Here is a 16,941-nt window from a genome sequence, read left to right on the forward strand (position 1 = left end):
TCTAGGGTTAGAAGCAAAGTTAAACCCAAAACAAGACAACAATAACAGCAAGCTAAAACTACTGAGCTAAAAGCTATCCCTAACCCCACACACAAATAGGTACTTACCACCTGCCTCTTCAAGCTATGAAAGGGTGTTAAACATTACATCATTTCAACAAAACCTAAACAAACACTGCTCTTTAAAAAAAGAACTTGCATTCTAGCTCATTTGAAAATAAAAACACACAAAGGATGATTTCTCAAATCACTCAAAATACAGTACAGCTTAAAACATGACATTGTATAACAAACATACCCACATTTCTCTGTCATCAATACAAATCCTCAAAGAGCACTCCCAGAAACTTTATTGTGCTCAAATTACAATACTACATCAGACAATTGGCAACATAACATTCAGTGAGCATTAAACTATTTCAGCAAATTGCATTACAATTAATTAAAAACAAAGTTTACAGTTAGGGACATTGCCCTTAACAATACAAAACAATTTACAAACCATTTTTCCCCCAACATAATCAAGTTCTTTACAATCCAAGAAAACACCACATTACAGGCTACAATGATCCCACATTCACTTGCTCAAAACAATGCACAGAACATGGTGGTATGGTTCTAGGGTTAGAAGCAAAGTTAACCCATAACAAGACAACAATAACAGCAAGCTAAAACTGAGCTAAAAGCTATCCCTAACCCCCCCCCACACACACACACACACACAAAAAGGTACTTACCACCTGCCTCTTCAAGCTATGAAAGGGTGTTAAACATTACAATTGACATACTTTCAACAAAACCTAAACATCAAACACCGCTCTTTAAAAAAAGAACTTGCATTCTAGCTCATTTGAAAATAAAAACACACAAAGGATGATTTCTCAAATCACTAAAAACAGTACAGCTTAAAACAACAACATTGTATAACAAACACCCACATTTCTTTCTGTCATCAATACAGATCCTCAAAGAGCACTCCCAGAAACTTTATTGTGCTCAAATTACAATACTACAGCATGACAATTGGCAACATAACATTCAGTGAGCATTAAACTATTTCAAGGACATTGCATTACAATTAATTAAAAACAAAGTTTACAGTTAGGGACATTGCCCTTAACAATACAAAACAATTTACAAACCATTTTTCCCCAACATAATCAAGTTCTTTACAATCCAAGAAAACACCACATTACAGGCTACAATGATTCCACATTCACTTACTCAAAATAATACACAGAACAAAATTTACTTAACATACCACAACTATTTACTTCTTTTAAAAGTCCATTACTACTTCAGACAGGCTCCTCGACTCCATCCAGACACATGATTTGGTTGTAGAAAAAGTCTAAAGTTGAAACACTGGCAGAGGAAAAAGGTCCACTCAAAAGCTGCTCCTGATGAGGCCTCTTCAAGATGCATACCATTTTCACCTTCTGTTCCATTCTGGTCAGGAAATAAAATACTAAAAAATCTCACACTACAAACACCTCTCTTGGAAGATGGACACCGTCTCCCACATCTGCACCACATGCAGACATACAGGTACCCAATGAAACAAAGATCTGGCCACCACCTCCCACAAAATGACCAAAGTAGAAAAAAAAAACAACTTAAAGATTAGTTTACATTTATATTAAACATCAAAATAAAATACTTCAATTCATAACAAACCCTCCCCCAAAACCAAGAACTCCCTTCCCACAGAATACCCCTTGCAAAAAAAAAGGTAATTGTGCAGTTTCCCCATTAAGAAACAACTAAACTACCTCCACAATCAAAGAGAAAGAAATGCTCCAACTTCAGTTTTACATTGTATGAAAAAAAACATACCACCAACAACATACTTTACCTCCAGTACAATATTCACAATTCAACAAGCTATAAATGCCATCATGGTTCAAGGAAAAACCATCATGTAATTATTCCAAATGTCAACTTGCCATCAAAAATTACTTTAGATATACAACACAAATCAGTTACACACCCCAAACATACATCTCAATTTCTCCAACTCAAATCTTCCCAGAACACTGACCCTGATCTAAAAATACTACCTTCTTGTCAACCCCTAAAATGTGTATTCTCTTACCTGCCATCCTTGTGAAAGCACTCATCCAGGATTGTATTGTCTTATTTCTTTGAATGCTTACAAAAATCAAGGAAAATTAACAAATTCAGGTCCCAAGAGGTTTAAATCCTCATCTACCAGCCTTTGGAAAGCCATTTACAAAGGTCATCTTATTGAAGATAACCCATGGGTGAAAACATTTCAATTTAAAGATGCAAAAAAAATCCAGATTTCAGTAGACATGTTTCTTCAGAGTCTTTCAAAGAAAGTCTAGTTTCAACTGAATATGCTACCTTTCCACCCAACACATACCAAAAACTTTCCCAAACTCACATTAAATATTCTAAACACCTTCAAATTGTTTTTCAAATTACAACCCAAAGCCAACAAACACATCAAAACCACCCACCTTCAGGACATCACAGCTGCAAGCCAAGAGCTCCTACCCTTACAGGAGCCGGAAACAGAATGACTACTAGCCCCCAGACTGTGTCTTTAAAACCCTCATGATTAACTCAGAGGTGTGGCCAATTCACCAAGAACCTATCCCAACATCTCCTTAAAATGGTCAATTTGCAAAGCCCTATTGTTTATAATGCAACACACACCTGTTTCCAATGACTAAACAAGTATTAGCCAGCCCATCTACAGATCCAGCCATTCAGAATGCACGGGTGATAATGCTGGGGGTTACTTAGAGGATCAGGATCTGCTGGGTACCACAAGTTTTTACAAATACTCAGTTGTGGGACTACACTACTTTGTGGAACATTTGGACAGTCTTTAGAAGAAAGTTAAGTTTCAACTGAATATGCCACCTTTCCACCAGACACATACCAAAAACCTTCTCAAACTCACAGTGCACAAATATTCTAAACACCTTCAACCTTCAAACTTTTTCAAATTGCTACCCAAACACATCAAAACCACTCACCTTTCTCCGCAGTCTTCGGGCCACCACAGCTGCAAGCCAAGAGCTCCTACCCTTGCAGGAGCCAGAAACAGAATGACTACTGATCCCAATGCTGTGTCTTTAAAACCCTCATGATTAACTCAGAGGTGTGGCTAATTCAGCAAGAACCTATCCCAACATCTCCTCGAAATGGTCAGTTAGCAAAACCAAATTGTTTATAATGCAACACACCAGTTTCCAATGACTAAGTATTAGCCAGCCCATCTACAGATCAAGCCATTCAGAATGCATGGGTGACAATGCAGGGATACTTAAGAGGTTCAGGATCTGCTGGGTACCAAAACTTTTTACAAATACTTAGTTGTGGGACTACACTACTTTGTGGAACATTTGGACAGTCACCAGAAAATGCCTGATTTTGAATCCCATTCAAAGGGGATGTTTAATCTTTTTTCAGTAATAGAAATCAAATTGTATACTGTGTATGACAGCGTGTTTAATATTAAAGTACTTAAAAAGTAGGTAGATTTAATAAAAACAAGATTGTTCAGTTGGAAATATAAAAATGTTTAATATTATACTGTAAATTAAAAACAGAAGCATAATGTAATATATAAATAATGTACACACAGTAGATGGTAGTGGAAGCTAAATAATAAAATGTACACAACAGTATTCCACCTTCTTCATACATAATTTTTATGCATCAAAATCTTTAACTTGGTGACTTACAATGGATTATGGAAAAGTTTAAACATGTTGCTTCTACCATTATAAAGTTTATATACTGTACTTCATAAAAAGTCATAATGTTTTATCCTTTTCTAAGAATGTATAGTAAAAACACCACTTCATGTTATTATAAAAAAGTGGTACTGAATTAATACCACTTGATAATTATTTTAATATGGAACTGTGATGTTTTGGAAACAATTTGACATTTATTGAAACTTTTAGTGTCCCCATTGAGGTAATGGAAAATAGATAATATCACTGCATTGGCCATATATGATTTTTTTATATTAGGAATTTGTCTTTTCATAGACCCCAACTTACTCTCCACACAGACAGGGAGAGATGCTGGGGGTCAGAGCACAGGGTCAGCCATTTTTACAGTGTCCCCAGAGCAGTTGGGGGTTCACTCAGGAGCCCAATGACATAGGACTCCTCTGCCAGCCACAGATCCTCAGCCACAGAGCCACTACACTGCCCCGAGGAAAAGGGGATTTCCTGGCTCATATGGGGATTGAACCCACAACCGCGGTGTTATCAGTACCACGTGCTTACCAATTGAGCTAACCAGGCCCCGAAAGACTGGTCATGGACCGTAATGTAGCATGCTCTACCCTATTTCATACATTAAGAATTTTTACTATCTAAACCTATTTTTAACATGCTTATGGTTTGAACATGGTGTGTCTTTTTTTGCAGTCATATAAAAATATAGTGTACGTACTATTTACTTTTTAATGAGACTGTTTATTAGAAAACAAACAGGTGCCCTAAGCAGGAACTGAACCCAGATCTCCCAGAGAGGAACCCACCCCCCAAACGCACTACACCAACAGAGCACTTGCAAGCATTGCTGAAACAGACAGGTCAAAATGTACCGAAAGGAATCAAGAGTGAACAAGTCAGAAAAAATAAAAAATTTACAAAGAAAGTGGACTGCGGTTATACCATCAGTTATATAAATAAATCATATTTTGATCTATTAATATCATTACTAATTTTTTTCTACATGATTCCATATTATATTCCCTACTAAGCAGATTCTAAAAAGTACACTTTTTTACTGGCATAAAAACAGCAAGGATTCATAGAAAATATATATAATTATATATTAAAATAGTATTTTAAACTACAAATATAGTCAGAAAGAGCACATCACAACTTTTCCAAAATAACTACAGTAAGTGACATAGTTAAAGACTGATGCATAAAATGTTTGTAAAGTGGAAAATTGTTGTGTACTGTTTATATAAGCTACCACTATCAGCCATGGACATTAAATATAATGTTTATATTCCTATATTAATATCTTTTATGATAATATGATCTTGAAGGACATTATGCTCCTGTTATTTTTATGCTCAGCTACCAAAATTTCTCTTTAGCTGTAAAATTCCATATTAATATTTAAACATGCACTTTGAATGCTTATTTCTGTATAAATCTCTTGATCACCAAACACAGAGAAGCTCAAAAGCGAAAACAGGAAGAATCAATGAATAGCATCCCACTCATAAGATTCAATCAGTTGTACTTTATTTAACCCAAAAAATTATAAATTTAGAATCCATCTTCAAATGAATAGACCTATTATATTGAATTTGAATATCTTTTGATTTATAATAATAATTGCTTACACTTATATAGCACTTTTCTGGACACTCCACTCAAAGCACTTTACAGGTAATGGGGATCCCCTCCACCACCACCAATGCGCAGCACCCACCAGCCCACTCCCCACACACCAGTGCTCAGTGGAGAGGAGAGCAGAGTGATGGAGCCAGCTCATAGATGGGGATTATTAGGAGGCCATGATTGGTAAGGACCAATGGGAAATGTGGCTAGACACTGGGGTTACACCTCTACTCTTTACAAGAAACACCATGGGATTTTTAATGACCACAGAGAGTCAGGACCTCAGTTTTACATCTCATCTGAAGGACAGCACCTGTTTACAGTATAGTGTCCCCGTCACTATACTGGGGCATTAGGACCCACATGGACCACAGGGTGAGCACCCCCTGCCGGCCCCACTAACACCGCTTTCAGCAGCAACCTTAGTTTTTCCCAGGAGGTCTCCCATCCAGGTACTGACCATGCTCACACCTGCTTAGCTTCAGTGGGTTCCCAGTTGCAAGTTGCAGGGTGATATGGCTGCTGGCTCTACTCTTGTTAATTTAATCTTGTTTTCAGCTATTCACTATAGCTGTCAGCTATGAAGGTTTTACCCCTCACTGGACTTGGTATATTCTGAGGGGGAGGAGCCAGCCCAGCTCAGAGGATAAAAGAGCAGACTCCCTGTGCCTCTGTTTTCATTCAAGAGTCCAGGAGCTGAGGAGAGTGGTGAGTACTGTTTCTTAACTGGTTTTGGGACAAATCTTTCATTTGCTGGTTAGTCCCATGTTTTTTCTTACAAACTTTATTTTAGAGAAGGAGTGCTTAGATTAAATTCACTTGGCTGCTCCTACAAAACTTTTGTTGAGAAAAGTACTTTTACTTTTAGCTTGATATTTAAGAACCCAATCTACTACCTTTTTTGTAATAGCCTACTCATACTTGTTAAAGTTTCTACTGACTTTATAATTTGTGGAAACTTCCAAACAGCTCCATATTAATTAAGAGGACCTATTTCATTATCTTGCCAGCAGCCATATCACCCTGCAGCCCCCAGGTGGTAGCCCACTAAAGCTAAGCAGACGTGAGCCTGGTCAATACCCGAATTGGAGACCTCCAGGGAAAAACTAAGGTTGCTGCTGGAAGAGCTGTTATTTGGGCTTGCAGGGGGCACTCACCTTTCAGTCTAGGTGGGTCCTAATGCCCCAGTATAGTGAAGGGGACACTACACTGTAAAAAGGCACAGTCCTTCAGATGAAAAGTAAAACTGAGATCCTGTGGTCATAAAAACTCCCAGGGCATTTCTCAAAAAGAGTAGGGGTATTACCCTGGTGTCCTGGTCTATTTTCCCATTGGCTCTTACTGATCATGTACTCCTAATAACCCCATCTCTGAGCTGGCTTCATCACTCTGTTCTCTTCCACAGTGAGAGCTGGTGTGTGGTGAGAGTTCTGACACACTATGGCTGCGTTTGCATCATGCAGGTAAGGCTGCACATTGGTGGTGATGGAGGGGACTCCCCATTGCCTGTAAAGCACTTTGAGTGGAGTCTCCAGGAAATAACTATATAAGTGTAAGCAATTATTATTATAATGTAATTAACTTTAAAAGGTTATAAGAAAAACAAGATAAGATACTTGAAAAACTGGAATTTAACTAATGAAATGGACTACATTATAATTTTAAAGGTCCTTAAATTCTGTGCTGGACTGAACCAATACACACTTTAACCTCTGGGATTGGAGAAAAAGACCCCTAAGCCCTAATAGTTTGAATAAACTGAGCACTTTAGCTACCGTACCAAAAACAGAAGCGTAATAAATCAACAAAACATTGAGAAGTACAATAACTACTAATCTCCTATGGCTCATATGAGTATGGCACAACTAGAGTGACATTTAAAATCTTTCAGAACATAGCATGTCACAGTTTCCTTCAATTTAATTACATCTAAAAGCAGTTGAACTTAAAGCTGGATCTGGATCTGACCTTTTCATATAATTTCCTCTCACCCCCTTCAAAATAAGATTCACGTACCTATTGTTTGTTAATCTGGAGGACTTTGGAGGCAAGAATGGGAGACATGTCACAACTGCCGTGATGGTCTGGAAAACACTACATGGCAAATCCTTGAGCTGAACACCCTGGATTCTTTTAAAAATGACGAATAAAAGGCTGCTGTGAATCAACTAGCAACCCAACAGTTTGACATGATAATTACTCATGTTAAACCCGACTATTTTTATTTACCCTATGAATGATACATATCATTGCTAAAGTCAATGTGCACATTCTTGCGCCTCTCCAGGACATCATTGTGGTTGTCAATGACTCGTCCACCCTGTGCTCATAAAAATAAACACTCCTTACACATGGTCCTTGTGTCACCAGTTTATTTTTCTACACATTACATTTTATTTATGAAAACTAGTTCAGAAGCAGTCCAGGAGCATGGAGGTGGGTTAATTGCATTTTGGCATGATGAGACCTGAGGAATGGACTGGCATCCCACCCATCATCAGTGCAGTGAGCTGTATGGGTAAACCATTGTAAATGGATTTATACCTCCTAGTTGGCAGTTATCAGTCATTTAAACCAGACCTCACTAACCAAACAATCTACTTACAGTTTAAAACTGTATAACACTTACATTTTCTAGACCATTAACCTCTTTTGAATTTAACCCTTTGTACTGCCAGCATGGCTAACAGTTGTCTCTACCCCAAACTGCAACCTCTACACAACTCAATACAATTCTGACAACTCCTTTTTTCATAAATAAACTATTATATTCCTGCTGTTGGTCTACTCTGTAATCTTAAACTGCTGCAGCTATAACAATTTCACACTAACTAATTACATAAATATTTCACAAACAAGGTGTTACAAAAATAGCACTTTCCTTTGCAATGCAGTCTCAATCTATACAGTATGAAATGGCTTGATCTGTAGCAGTACTTGTACTATCTCAGTCCCACACTTTTGTACCCCTTTAAAAGGCATCAACTGTTACATTAAGAGATTTAGTAATGCCACCAGCCCAATTCACCGCAAATACAATAAACCTGATATACTACACAACATACTTAAGTAAACACTTGAAATGGAATGGAAAACTGAAATTATACAGCAATTACTCTTAAATGAAAGTGTATAGTGGGAGGCACCATGGACAGCACCAGTAAAAAGTCAACACCCCAGCTGAGGAGACAGAAGCACCAGTGTGAGGTTAGCTGGGATCAAAAACAATACAAAAAGTGAGAAAATAAAGTAAGCGACTGCCATGTTACCTACAAGCTGGGCTTAACCTATCTAATGGGGTCCAGCTTGGGGAAAAAACTGCTATCACAGCAGTCACCAGACTGGATATTTTCTATTCAGTGGGGTCCAGTCTGTGCATAACAAGTTAGTGCATAAAAAGGTGCATGCGTTTGCCTGCCCCTGTGAAAGGGCATAAAGGGACAGGCAAAACAGAAGATGAAAACCTAAGACGGGTACAATCCTCAGCAGGACTGATGGTGCAAAAACACCATCATCCAGGGGTGGCTCTGCTCCTCTCAGAGGGTGTCCAGTGTGCCTTTATAGGACCTGCCCAGCTGGGACTCATAAGCTGGAAGCCAGGACACCTGGTACTACAAAGACAAGGGGTTACCCTTCTACCAGGGCTCCACCTCCACACTGGGCCCACCCCTGCATAATGCCGCCCCAGCATATAAACAAATGGGAATAAATGTGCATATTCATTTCTACACTATTTCACCATGCACAAATCACCCAGTGGCCAATTTAAAAACATTTAAAAACCACAAACTGCATTTCAATTCTGTGTTTTACACCGTCAATGTCTAAAATATATACCTTAAAGCTCACCTATTTTCTCCACAAATACCACAGGTTTTCATAATACAGGAATGTATACAAATGCTTAGATCACTAAAAATAAAATTAAAACTGCTTATAAACATCCTCTATGCTAAGGAATGTACCCAAAGAGTACCCAAATAAATGTTAAATAAATGTACCCAAAGATTGTGACCTAAATAAAACAATGTAGGGAAAAGCAGGTCCAGTGCCAGTATATACTCAATATAGCACCTTGTACAACCACAACCACAATCAGCATACAAGAAACAAAAGAAAACCGACTCAGTACATTTAGTCATTTTTAATCATCCCACACCAACAAAAATATAGATTTTCAATACATGAGGACATTTTCTGGCAAAGAATTTACAAAGCCACATAACTACATATCTCTTCTCACAAAACAGAACAAACAACCCCCATCTTTCTCCTACCTCATTCTGTAGGAAATCCCCTCCCATGACAAAGGGCTTTCTGTGCAGGTACCAAAAAAGAGCGGCACTCAGCTAAACCAATCCCTCTTTTCCAAGTGAGTGGATGGCATTAGTTTTCCTTTTATTCATTTCTACCTTACGTGCTCAATTCAGTTTTGCTCTACAGCCAATGCAAGATTTATATACATGTGTGCACCCATGCAAATAAATCATTGCATGACCTTTGAGTCTCTCAAACTCTGCTTTTCAAATGGCCTAGAATGTGCAAAACACTACAAAGTTACCAACTGCCAACTCTTTCTCCATTCCAGCACTAGAAGTCACTTTGTCTCCTCCCTGCCAGGTGGCTCAGGTGCTGAAGTTACAAGCCATGGTCCTAACAGCCATTACAAGGCAGGTGTGCAGAGATTCACTTAGAGCTTCAAGCAGCTCTTGTTGTACAACGAATAGCACCTGAACCTCTTTCCTGCCCACAATTAACCCACCAAAGACCTCCCTCCCTTTCTCTGCCTTTGTTGTTAGGAACTTCTAAAGCAGCTTTGATGCTCCTCTGATGAGTCCATTGGCTTCTGGAATTGGAACAGGCACATGATTCCCCAAGCAGATCTTGGCAGACAGAACCCACTACCCAGTCTGCTGCATCTGGGCTCCAGTCCTGGTGAACGTCCTCCCTTGGCAGCAAAGGCCTGGTCATACCCCAGACAGCAGAGAACCTCAAGAAAAAATAAGAAACTGGACTGAGTCCTCTGCACTAGTCAGAAATGGTCCAGCCAACATTCCCACTCCCAACACCAGTTTTGACCTAAACCGCCATAATGTTCAGTGCTACACCTTTTCAGGACAAACCAACAGAAAACCACCCTGAAGAGTGCAAAAGCAAAAACCCACGGTGCAGGGCTCCTACCACAGGGGAGAACTTCAGTTCTATTATCTTGTTTAAAACATAAGTACACAAGTTACAAATTACAGGTTCATCCTTCTCAAAACAGCCAGCTAACCAACTTATCCCTTTCCTCAACCCCAACAAACCCAAACAAAATAACCCAGAATGTTCTTGCCTGCTTACCCAGGACATAGATCCACTTGCTTCTCTTCCAATGCCTTATAAAGCGTGGAAACAGAGAAGAAATAGAACTGTTAAAATTACAAAATCAAAGATTCTCAAATATTCAATTCTCCATGAAATGAACTAAAGATAATGCACGGCTTTCAGATTATCCTACATTCCTCTGAGAACAGGGTCTTTCAAGTCCATTTTAAGTGTAAAAAATGATAAAAGTCAAGAGTAATATATGGCATTTTTAGGATGTACTGCACTGTATGCTGCAACTCCCATGCACACACCAAAAGCTGCCTGCCCAATATACTCAACGTACCCCATTTAACGTGATATGCAGTCTACACTAATGTACCTGATTGTACCCAAATAAACCAACATATACCCATAGTACCCAAATGTACCCGATTAAAACCCCATGTACCCAGTGTGCTCATTATGCTCAAAATGCCCCATCTCTCTTCCTGGATGGAAAGGGACTCACCTGACCCACTCACCTGACTAGATCCTTTGATGTTACTGTTGACTTTGTCTTGGAACAAGCACCCCACTCCTCCAACAGATCTTCATGGAAAGGTCCCAGAGACCAGCACCATCTGTTCTCCACTCCTGGTGATAAAAGATCCTCCCTCTGGAGCAAAGGCCTGGTCAACCCTTCTGGCAGCAGAGAGCCTGAAAAGGAGAGAAATTTAGACCAAGTCCTCTGCACTTGTTAGAAACAGACAAGCCAGCATTTCTACTTCCAACATGGACACAGTGCAGCATCTGTCCAACACAGACCAACTGTAAAACACCCTGCAGAGAGCAAAGAGAAAACCCCCAGTCCAGGGCTCGTGCCACAGGGGGTGGGATCCATTGCAGTTCCTCCCCTGTGAGGAAATCAGTTCCTGTCCAACACCAATCAAGAGAACCTGGCTGACATGCTGTCTCCTCAAAGACATAACCAGCAAGAAGTCTGCAGTGGAGGAGGCTGCTGGTGCGCCAAGTCACTGTTGTACTGCAGTGTATCCAAAGTGATTTATTTACATGTGTGCACCCATGAAATAAATCACATACAAAACATATTCAGTATTTGAGCCAGAATGACAGCCAGTCAAGTGCATGTCAGTGTGGGAGTGCTTCACCCAAGCAGGGAACAAAACCCAGAAGATAGCCAAAAAGAAAAAAAAAAACATTTAGCACATTAAAGCATGACCTTATCCATCTGAAGATGTCCAAGAGCTTAACACAGCCTTCTCCAAAAGCACCTTTTCATGATGGGAAAAGAGTGAAACCCACCTCTGGTCCAGGGACCATGTCAAAAGACACTACCTTTGTACCTGCTCCAAGATCCACGGGCATCCAGGAATTTCAAGAAGGACAGCTTGCAGCATCTCTTCACTTTCTACTCTTCAAAGTGGAGGACTTAAATTCTCACAAATGGACATCAACAGGTCACGCAGCTGGTATCCTTTTAGCCAGCCAGTGAGCTTCCTCTGAACAGGATTCTCCACTCCTGTCACTCCACACTGTGCTTTCAGATGGCCAGGGACTGGGAAGCACCGATCATTGCACTAGTCTCATTTACAAACACAATCAACACCACTACTGACCAGCCTCATAAAAAGAGTTTGAGTTGTACCTCCCCTCTACTTACCTTCAAACTCACCTTTATCTTGGCCAAAAAGTTGCACTGATTGGGTTAAGAGCAATAAGCAGATCAGCATTAAAGATGCAGGCTATGGTCCAAGAACTTCAGGCAGTGAGATGATTGGATTATCGACCACCAGTATTCCCACCTCACGCAGAGGTTTGACAGTTGTGGTTGATGAGAACTTTGAGCAGGTGGATCACCTCGCCTCAGGACAGAACTAGCCTCCTTTACTCAGAGCTGGGCCATCAAGCAGAATGGCATCATGGACTCCTAAAGTGGATAGACACTCCTCCAAACTGTCCATCACAGAGCAGCCAAGGTGAGTGATTCAGGCAATAGCTGAAAAATAGGCACAGCCTTCCGCTTCCTTATAGTTCCATTGACACAGCAGATTTCCAGGGAACCTCCGGATCCTGTTGCAATATTCCATTATGACAGTTGTCACCAGCTTGCTGGAATTCACATGCAGTGCAAAACAAAAAGGATTAAAGTTCAGATTCAAATTCAGTGCATCCATCTCAAAACGTACAGTTCAACTCAACTCTACCCCCAATCCTGACTGATCACTGATCCTAACCTTAACCACTGGCCTCTTACTGGCCCAAACAGAAACAATAACCCAAGTCCTTGCCCTGCTCACCCAGGACATAGATGCTCTTGCTTCTCTTCTTGACAGCAGCTTGGAAGCTTCCTAAGGCAAGACTTTGCTTCCCCCTCCCCACAAATACTCAGATCTTTAGGTCAATTTACAGAAGTTTAACATTCTCCACATTCCTATAACCAAGGAAATATGTTTCTTAATTCCATTTACAGTATTCCATGTGGACCTAGGGTACATACAAGCTCAATTAATGTACACCTAAAAACTATCAGTACTTCTACAAAAAAAGTAGTAACAAGTTTACAGTACAGCGAATTGACCTTAGAATTTTGTAAAGTTGTATATCCCATCAAAAAGTGGTGGACATTCACTTAAAAAAAAAAAAAGTCAACACACCTAAGGCTGCAGTACGTTTACAGTCAGTTTTACATAAAGAACATTTCAAGTCCGCCCCCCCAAATTTGGGTTCCATAGCAGTACAAGACCAAAAACACCAACCATCTTTATTATTTAACAGCTGCAGCCTTGACTGGAACGCCATGAGGGGAAAGGTTTTAGAGCTTCAACATTTTAAACAATTGAAGTACAAAAGCACAGATAGCACTAAATCCCTATTGCTGGGCCACTGTATATAGATTTAAGCCTTCCAGCCACATCATGTTTTCTACCATCAGAGAGATTACAGCTTGTACATATACAAACTTTTGGTAAAACTAAGCTTCACATTCACTACTCAGCTCCTTTAAATGTGTTCTAAAAATTGAACCAAATAGAAATGGTTTACTACCATAGTATCCTATACAGTCACAAGTCAATACACAGGAGCCAATGGCAAACCATGCAGTACTAAACAAAGCACAATTACACATCCAGAACAAGGGAGTCCTCCAGAAAAAGCACGTTTTCATACTGCTCTCTCCCTTCTCACAAGGCACAGTACACAACCAATTCCAGTCAGCATTGCAGGAAATTAGAAAAATACTGTCTCACTGGGTTAAATCAGGAAGTCTGCCTTACACTAGACAGGAGCATAGTTTCCCCCGTTTTACAATTTACTTAATTCACTTCTAAATTTCAGTCAATGTAAGATTTAGTTACATGTGTGCACCCATGAAATAAATCTTACATACTGCTGATTCTTTTCCAGTGGTACCATAATACAATTTAGCCATTTTTTTCCCAGTGCTTGCACAACACTTCCAATATTTGGCACTCATTTCCTCATTAACCAGTGCTTCTGCTAGGGGAATACTGCCATTAAGGCTAGAAAACCTACAAAGAACTCCAGCAGCTGCAGGCTAAACGAAGGCTTTAAAATCAGGGTCCCCTCCTACCTGGAACAGTCAGCTTTGGCTCAACCAGCCAGGTGGCTCAGGTGCTCCTGGAAACGGTCATCACAAAGCTGCTGTAAAGACCATCAGTCAGAACAGGAAGCTGTTCCTACCTTTAAAAGATGCTTAAGTGATGTCAAGCCCAAAGCTGCCCCACACGATCTCCCGTGGTCCCTTTTCCTGGTTGGTAGAGAACTCACTCAGCAACTGACTGGGTGCCCTGGCTGTTGTATTGGTTTAGAAACACTTAACTCCTCAAGCAGATCTTCACAGAAGAGAAAGCACCCAGTCTACAGTGTGCCACATCTGCATGTTATTCCTGGCAAATAAAGGTCATCCCTCTGGGAGCAAAGGCCTGGTCAACCCTTCCAACAGCAGAGAACCTGAAGTGGAGAAAGATTTAGATTTTGAGCCTCTACACTTAGAAACAGTAAAAAATTATTTACTTCTAGCTCCAGTTTTGTACTAAACTGCACAAATGTTCACAGTGCAGCACCTATCCAGGACAAACCAACAGGAAAAAACCCTGCAGAGAGCAAAGAGAAAACCCCACACTCCATGCTTGTTGCCACAGGGGAGGGATCCAGTGCAGTTCCTCCTGTGAGAAGCAGTTTCTGTGCCAACACCCATCAAGAGAACCTGGCTGTCATGCTGTCTCCACAGAGCCTTAACCAGCAAGGAGTCTGCAGTGTGCCAATTCACTGTTGTACTGCAGTGTATCCAAAGTGATTTACTTACATGTGTGCACCCATGAAATAAATCAAATACAAAGCAGTAATTCACTTTTTGAGAGCAAGAATGACAGCCAGTCAAGTGCATGTCAGTGTAGAAGTGCAGCACCCAGAAGAAAGTCAGGGGAAAAAAAAAACACAAAAAGGCCTACACCTCATATTTAACACTCAAACATGATAGAAAATCACCAAAAGATTCCAAAATCTAACACTGGGCCTATTCTAATGGGTAAAAAAGCCCTCAATACTCATGAACTGGTTATTAAAAGCCACGTATATGGAAAATTAACCTACTCCAAGTGAAAAACATGATACAGGAGTGAAATTCACCTCTTCTCCAGGGACAGTGTCCTTCTAGACACTACCTTTGCAACTGCTCCAAGAAGCATGGGCATCCAGGAAATTCAAGGACTGCTTGCAGCATCTCTTCACTTTCAGCTGTTGAAACCACAAGACTTCAATACTTACAGGTGGGCATCAACAGGTCACACAGTGGGTATCCTTTTAGCCACCCAGTGACCTTCCTCTGAACAATTCTCCAAGCCTGTCACTCCACACTCCACATCTGTGCTTTCAGATGGCCAGGGACTGGGAGCTCTGTTCACTGCACTGTAGTTTAACTCACAACAATCAACACCACTGCTGACCAGCCTTATAAAAAGAAGCAGCTCTGTGCACAGAAGCCCAAGGTTTCCACAAACTGTTCTGACAAGATCTCAACTGGCTACTCCACCAGCATCCTCTCTCCAGTGACTGTGCTCATTGTCACGATCTTCTCAGAACAGCACCTGAAGGAGACAAGGGAAGCAAAACAGTGATGACCACCCCACTCCCACAGAGAGGGGACCAACACAAGTGCTGTACAGACTGATCCCAGCCTTCAAAGCCTCACACTAACCTTGACCTGTATCTCCCCTCTACTTACCTTCAGCTCACCTTGTTCACTGAGGGAAGCCCAAGAACACAAGCAGCACCACAGCTTTCTACACTCCAGCAGAGACAGAAGCACCAGCATGTTGGACAGAGTAGGAGAGGGAGTAGGTTCTTCCTTGTTATCCTAGTGAAACTGCTCAGTCAGGATATAAATCCTCTTTCTTGTTGCTGGTTTGAGACCTAGAGAAAAAAGTTTCAGTATTTAGTAACAAGAGTTTCATACACTAAAATCAGAACCCACCTGTCACAGCTGTGATCATCTGTTTCACAACTCTTCAGAATCCTACAAGTAGAGGAAGAGACTCATTTCTATAGATGTTAGAAAATTTAAAATTGTCTCAACCAAAAGCAAATAGGAATTTCACAATAACCTTAACTTCACCCTATGCTTTCACAAACTTAAATTTCTGAAAGTTATTTAAAAAAAATATGAAAACCCTTCCAAACTTCTCTTGATTAAAAATAAATACATAGCAAAACCACTCACCTTGCACAGTAACACCAAAAACTAACAACCACCGGCCCAATACCACAAAGACTCAAGAGCCCTTTCTCTTGCTATAGCCAGAAACAAACAGAGCCCAGCTTCCCAGGCTGCCTTGATATAAGCCTCACGATGACCTCAGGGGAATAGATAATTCACCAGGAGCCAATCCTAACATCTCCTCAAAGTTCAAACACCAAATCACCACTGCTTCTAATACAACACACACCTGCTTCCTATGACCAAACAAGTATTAACCAGCTAACCTATTGATCTCTCCATCCCAAAGCCAAATTAATTTCCAAATTACTTACAAGAACACACATTAAATAGCAATATGCTCAAATTATTCAATTAGTTGCAGTTTCTTAGTGATTAAACCATCTTTTTATCACTTCAACTTAACCCGTAAATGGTGAAAAGTGACTTTGAAGTCAAACTTCAAATTATTCAAGATCTTTAAAGTGTCTTTTACATAACTCCAAATGTTCAAAGTGTATGTATCCATACTGTATATCACATATACAGATGCTGCCATTCA

At 40.2% G+C, this 16,941-nt stretch overlaps 2 long non-coding RNA genes across 2 annotated transcripts; both read right to left on the bottom strand.

Annotated features, from left to right (window-relative positions):
* Nucleotides 1-9,867: 9,867 nt before the first annotated feature.
* On the bottom strand, nucleotides 9,868-12,574 carry LOC138232774 (uncharacterized). Its single transcript, XR_011187222.1, has 3 exons — nucleotides 11,185-12,574; nucleotides 10,697-10,731; nucleotides 9,868-10,343 (listed from the first exon to the last, which is right to left on the bottom strand). It is a non-coding gene; the product is annotated as an uncharacterized lncRNA (long non-coding RNA).
* Nucleotides 12,575-14,371: 1,797 nt separating this feature from the next.
* LOC138232775 (uncharacterized) lies at nucleotides 14,372-16,472 on the bottom strand. The gene is made up of 4 exons (XR_011187223.1): nucleotides 16,404-16,472; nucleotides 15,909-16,096; nucleotides 15,314-15,771; nucleotides 14,372-14,635 (listed from the first exon to the last, which is right to left on the bottom strand). It is a non-coding gene; the product is annotated as an uncharacterized lncRNA (long non-coding RNA).
* Nucleotides 16,473-16,941: the final 469 nt, after the last annotated feature.

The sequence above is a fragment of the Lepisosteus oculatus genome, unplaced genomic scaffold, assembly GCF_040954835.1.
Source record: "Lepisosteus oculatus isolate fLepOcu1 unplaced genomic scaffold, fLepOcu1.hap2 HAP2_SCAFFOLD_637, whole genome shotgun sequence".
Classification (NCBI taxonomy): Eukaryota; Metazoa; Chordata; class Actinopteri; order Semionotiformes; family Lepisosteidae; genus Lepisosteus; species Lepisosteus oculatus.